Source organism: Mus caroli, chromosome 13 (assembly GCF_900094665.2).
Source record: "Mus caroli chromosome 13, CAROLI_EIJ_v1.1, whole genome shotgun sequence".
Lineage (NCBI taxonomy): Eukaryota > Metazoa > Chordata > Mammalia > Rodentia > Muridae > Mus > Mus caroli.
This window is the reverse complement of record NC_034582.1, coordinates 67967896-67974119: the sequence shown is the minus strand read 5'-3', so window position 1 is coordinate 67974119 and position 6224 is coordinate 67967896. Positions and strand designations below refer to the sequence as shown.

The following is a 6224-nucleotide window of genomic DNA, read 5'->3' as shown; positions in this document are numbered from 1 at the left end:
GCAACAGCCTATGATGTTTTAGGAGGCCCTTGGACAACACTGACCAACAATTCGAAAGTAGGCAGGCTTTTTGGCCTGGCGTTGGAATCTCTCCTCATCATAGACACCTACCATACCTTGCATGCCTGATAGACCACTTAACATAAAAAAAGATGAAGCTATGGACTGAATGGTGTCCTCTTAAACTCATCTCAAAGCTGTAGCTCCCATGATAGGAACCATTATGTTACATAATATCCATTTCGCCTGTGTTGTTACATAGTATCCATTTTGCCTAATTTTTGTCTATGGGGCTTTTCTAAGCATGCTCGCTTGGTTGAATGAAGCCCAGATAGGCTAAGGGCTGCCAGTTCCCCTGAGGCTGCCACATTTCATATATTAACCTTAATGTTTCATTTCAGTCCCTGTTCTCAAGTTCTAATTTCTCCTTGAGAGGTGTGGTCCAAAAATCTCTTCAGGGAGCAGAAGGGTGATGGTCAGTTAATCTTTTGACTACTTCCATGATGTTAAGAGGAGGGGCTAGTCCCTGCCTAAAGGGATCACAGATTACCTTCAGTGGTTGGGGAGGAGTAGTTGGATTTTCAACAGCAGGGATTGACTGGAATCCCCATGTAATAGGTGTGGTATGTGTGCTCTACTTCTTCCCTCATGGTGTCTAGGCACTGCTACACACCAGGCTGGAAGGAAGAAGCAGAGGCCAGAAGAGGTGAGGTCTGCAGGGGAAGGGCTGGGGCAGAGAGGGGGTGGGAATGGGGGCGGAAAGGGGGCTTCTCCAGGGATTTTATTAGATATTTTCTTTATTTACATTTCAAATGTTATCCCCTTTTCTGGTCCCCCCTCCCCCCCGAAACACCCCTCTTGGACAGAATCCTTCTGGTTGCCATCTGAGCCTGGAGCTAAGGCTGCTCCACAGCCCTCTCTACACAGGTTCTGCCAGAGAGAGCTGGTCTCCCAGGAGTGCTGACAGGGCCTGCAGGCCCACAGGAGGGACAAGCTCCAGCCAGAGACAGAAAGACCAACACCAGAAATAACCAGATGTCAAAAGGCAAGCGTAAGAACCTTACCAACAGAAACCAAGGCTACTTGGCATTAGACCCCAGTTCTCCCACCACAGCAAGTCCTGGATACCTCAACACACCGGAAAAGCAAGATTTGGATTTAAAATCACATCTCATTATGCTGATAGAGGATTTTAAGAAGGACATAAATAACTCCCTTAAAGAAACACAGGAGAACACAGGTAAACAAGTAGAAGCTTTAAAGAGGAAACAAAAATCCCTTAAAGAATTTCAGGAAAACACAACTGAACAGATGAAGGAATTAAACAAAACCATCCAGGATCTAAAAATGGAAGTAGAAACAATAAAGAAATCACAAAGGGAGACATCTCCGAGGATTTTCATGGAACAGCTCTCTTAGACAATCTTAGTTTGTGAGTATTCCTTTTTTTGGGGTGGCTTTGCATGCATACACCCCTGGGTAGTGGGAAGGGGTTCTTCTTGGGGTTAAGTTTCATTGGAGTTTAAAGTCCTGTGAATGTCTCCTTTGTGTGGAAAGGCATTCCAGGAATTCCAGATACATGCAGGGTGAGTTTGGGGTTGGGGCAAGGGTGGGAAAGGAAGGACTATGTGACATTCTTCAGGTAGAAGATTAAGGGTCAGAGGTCAGGTTCCCCAGATCAGGCAGAGAAGAAACCCACCTAAGAAAATGGAGTCCTACATATTGTGTCAAGCTCAAAGGAGCTATTGCACATGATAGACTATAATTTTGGTAGCAAGAAGCAACAAATAGGGTGTTGCATATTCTAGAAGATACAGACTTTACAAGATCGAAACACAGAGTTTAAAGTGACAATAACAAGGTTCTAACTGTTGATGGTTCCAGAGAGGGTGAAAGTCAGGAGAACCAGGGCCATATTTGTTCCAGGAGATTCCTCTTCAAGGTATGATCCCTTGGATTGTAAAGCAACAACAAAAGCATACCGATGACAGAACAGATTAAAAGGAAGATAGAATAAGATTTTAACCACTGAATACTGAAAATGTCAGATGAAAAAGTAGTGAGAAAGACAGAATTAAATAAGTTTATTGTTACCGATTTAGATAAATCTACATCAATAGGTTTATATAAATAAAGCCTATCTTGAGGGGTGGCTAGAGAGATAGTTCAGTGGTTAGGAGCACTTCCAGAGGACCAGGGCTTAGTTCAGTACCCCGGTGGCAACTCCTAACCATCTCGAACCCCAGTTGCCGGGATCTGGCACCCTCTTCTGGCCCCCAAGGGCATTGCCCTCACATGACATACAGCCGTATCTGTAGGCAAAACGTCTATATACATAAGATTAAAATGTAAAGATAAATAGAACATATTTTTGTATTATACCTGGAGTGGTTGTGTTTGTCCTATCTTGTGTGTCAGTAGACCATACACAGGATTTAATAGGAAGGCCTGTACGTGCCCTAAATTATTGTCTTTTTTGAAGTTTAGTTTAGTTTTTATTTTTTATTTTATTGCTATACTTTACTGCTGGGTGTTTAAGAAGACTTGAAGATATAGTCCCCAGGGGTTGTTTGGAATTGGGAGGCGCTATGGTTCCTTCAGTCTTTCCTTTACCAGTTAAGCCCTCTGCTAGGATGAGTCAGGCTCTGATTAACCATGCTGCTTCTTTAAAGATAGGGAACATGTCCGTCCATCTGTGTTCCTCTTTGCAGAATTTGCACTGGTTAGAGTCTACTGTCTGGTCTCCTTGGTTTCTCTAGTCGAGAGGATGGGCAACCCACACACAGATACAAGACCATTTGAAAGATGCCTGATTGAAAGATTGGATTGAACTGCTGCTGCTGCTGATTCCTGTGAGCTGAACTGCTGATGTCCTGACAATGCAGATTGGATTTGCTCCAAAGAATTATTTCTAAACAGGTCCTTCCTTTGCCCTATTAACCTTTCCTTCCCACTACCTCTGGTGTGGTGGGCTAGAAGGGACATTAAAACATTTAAGAACAACAACCCTCGAACTATGAGGCTGTCAGCTTCAGACAAGAGAGACTATTTACTTAAATAGCCAATTTTTGTTTAAAATGGCCACTCAAATTAAAAGGAAAAGTGGGGATCTGGAGAGAGGCTCAGCAGTTAAGAACACTGACTGATCTTTCAGAGGACCAGAGATCAATTCTTAGCAACCACATGGTGGCTCACAACCATCTGTAGTGGGATCCCATACCGTCTTCTGGTGTGTCTGAAGATAGCTACATTGTACTCATCTATTATAAAATAAATAAATAAATCTGCTCTTCCGAAGGTCCTGAGTTCAAATCCCAGCAACCACATGGTGGTTCACAACCAACCGTAATGAGATCTGACGCCCTCTTCTGGTCTGAAGTCAGCTACAGTGTATTCATGTATAATAATAATTAAAAAAAAGTGAAAGTGGGTGAATTCCTTTGGATCTAATGCCAAAGGAACATACTTTAAGCTCTGGGGAATTATCTTTGTGCCCATGGGGACCAGGCTGTCTACAGTAAGCAACAGCAAGGAACTGAGAGCAGCAAGGACAGAGAAAACCAGACCAAAGTAAAACATGGGCTTCAGTTCACTGGGAACCTTCAGAAGGGAAACATTGCCTTTAGCCTGACTTGATTCTACCTTTCAGGAAGGGGAAACGGAAGTTAGCCTTCACGCAGAGGAACCAGACAGTCAGGAAGGGGAAATGGAAGTTAGCCTTCATGCAGAGGATCCAGACAGTCTGGCTTTTTTGTTGTTGTTTGTTTGTTTGTTTGTTTGTTTTTTGACTTTGCTGCTGCGCTGTTTTGCCCTGTATTCTTTGGGTTTATAGGTGTAAGACCGAACTTCAAACTCTTGTCCTATTAAAAGAAGTAAAAAATTCTAGGCCTTTAGGCCCAAGTTTGGGAATGTGGCCTCTGTGGCTCAGTGCTCCGAGGTGTGCTGGTCATAAAACAGATAGTGACATTCCTTCCTCCACCCACCCGCTTCCTGGGTTCAAAGAGTGTTCATTCAAAGAAAGTCACCCTGACCAACCCTTACCATTAAGAGAACCTGCAATGCAAATGTGCTATTGTTAGGGGCTCTTAGATTGTTAGGGNCTCTTAGAAACTGTCTTGAAAGATAACCTGACACTTGTGACTTTACACTTCCTTGTGACTCTTAACTGGTATTTTTAGTATTTTCCAGCAACACCCTCCCCACTTCCTTGAGTTGTGGTTTCTTCCCTTAAATACCCCCTTACTCAGCTACTCGGGGCGCCATGGTCCTCTACCCCTGCGTGGTGTATGACCGTGAGCCCGAGAGCGCTCTTGAATAAAAATCCTCTTGCAATTTGCAGCAAGATCATTTCTTGTGGGTGATTTTGGGGTGTCGTCTCTCCTGAGTCAGAACGTGGGGGAGTCCTCACGTTGTGGGTCTTTCACTATTAGGGACCGTCCCTGTAGAGACAAGAAGCACAGGGGTACCACAGGAAGTTATCAGCATCCAAAGTCCACAGTTAACCAAATCTTCCCTTTCCCTACCCCAGAAATCTTCAGGCTGGGACCTCATGTCTCTGGAGAAGTGATCTCAGGTGTGGAGGTATTAAGAATTAGCATCTGTAAAGTCTACTTTGGAGTCTTGTCTGATTGGATTTCTTGTTTTCATGAACTGGGTAGGCATCTGGGAAGGTTTACATAAAAAGGAAAAAAAAAGTAGAGACGATTAGGATGTATAACTTAATGCCACTGACAAGGGACATTCTAGAGTGAGGTGACTGGGGACTCAGCAGTGTTGGTTGGAGAGCTTAGGCAGTTTGGGTGGGCATTGCCATTTTGGTTAATCATGTGATCACCACCATCTTGGTGATGTCCCATGATCACCTCCATCTTGATGATGTCACTAATCAAAGTGGTAGCAAAGTCAGTCTGTGGCTAGGGCAGCTCCATCATAACATGACCCATTGTAAAGGCACGATGCCCTGTGCAATATGTGCACCTCATATAGCAAATGTACACAGTCACCTAGCAGCTGTCTGCTAATCTTAACTCTGGAATTAGCAATTGCTACCAATGCATGTGTGTCTCAGAGGGTCTAGATACATTCTTGAGCCCCCAGCAACAGGATGCTGAAAGGCAGCAAGAGGAAAGAAAAGGGGAGAACTTGAATTGTATTTCCCTAAGAAATGACTAATGCACTGGTGGAGACCCATCCCTAATTTCCAAGTGGCTGAAGAACGGGGATTGATAGTGTCCTTGTTAGGACAGAAGGACGTTCAGAAGCACCTTGTGTTCATCTTTATCTCCTGCCTGGCTGAACCATGATGCATCTGTTCGAGTCTACAGGTTCTTGTGTCTCTTTGCAATGGATAATATAGGGTCATATAGATAGTTACAGAACAGGCGATAGTTTATTACAGGAAAAGTACACATGAGTTTGTAGGTGTGCCAGTTGGCCTGTGGCCTCGCACACCAAGAGGGAAAATAGAAAGGAAACGGAATATGTGATCATTTTGTCTCATTTGCATAGGATCCACCTCTCCCAGTTTCATACCGTGTGAACTTTTTTTTTTTAAAGCATGCTCCCCTGGTTGAATGAAGGCCAGGTAGGCTAAGGGAAACCAGTCTCTCTGCAGCCAACTTTCATATGTTAATTGTAATGGTTCTCATAATGGTTCATCTCAGTCTGTGTTTCTATGTCATACTCATAGACCCCACTTGGAGGCAGAGACTGTAGGGAGGTGTTGAGGTGGAATGAGGTCATAAGAGTGGATCCTGATACGACAGAACTGGTATGCTTTTAGGCATAGGGAGAGCCATTAGTACCCATGTACACAGAAGGGTGACCTCCAATGAGGCCTCAAGGAAAGCCAACGCTTGGGTCACAGATCTCCACTTCAAGGTTATGGGAAGCTGAGTGTTGGCTGTTGAAGCTGCCAGTCTGGGGTCCCTCAGTTGTGGCAGAACTCACAGTCTGCACAAAAGGCAGTGACAAAGGCCATGGCAGTGACTCTAGGGGATACTACAGGAGACTTCTCTGTGAGGCTGGGAGTACCAGGGATCTGGCTAATATCTGAGTTCCTGGTCTAAACTGTGGACAATGGAAGAGTGGGCTTCTTGTATAAAAACTCTCTGCTTGCTCCTCTCCTCTCCCAAGTGAGGGCAACCATGCACGCTGCAGCTAAGGTGGAGCAAGACCCGAGGCAATGATCTTGTAGCTAGGAAATCAAGAATCCAGTGTCCCTC

The 6224-nt window shown here is 44.4% G+C and overlaps 1 long non-coding RNA gene across 1 annotated transcript; it reads left to right on the top strand.

The window, feature by feature from the left end:
- Window positions 1–537: 537 nt before the first annotated feature.
- On the top strand, window positions 538–3295 carry LOC110307564. Its single transcript, XR_002379417.1, has 3 exons — window positions 538–706; window positions 867–1432; window positions 2712–3295. It is a non-coding gene; the product is annotated as an uncharacterized LOC110307564 (long non-coding RNA).
- The last annotated feature ends 2929 nt before the right edge of the window (window positions 3296–6224 follow it).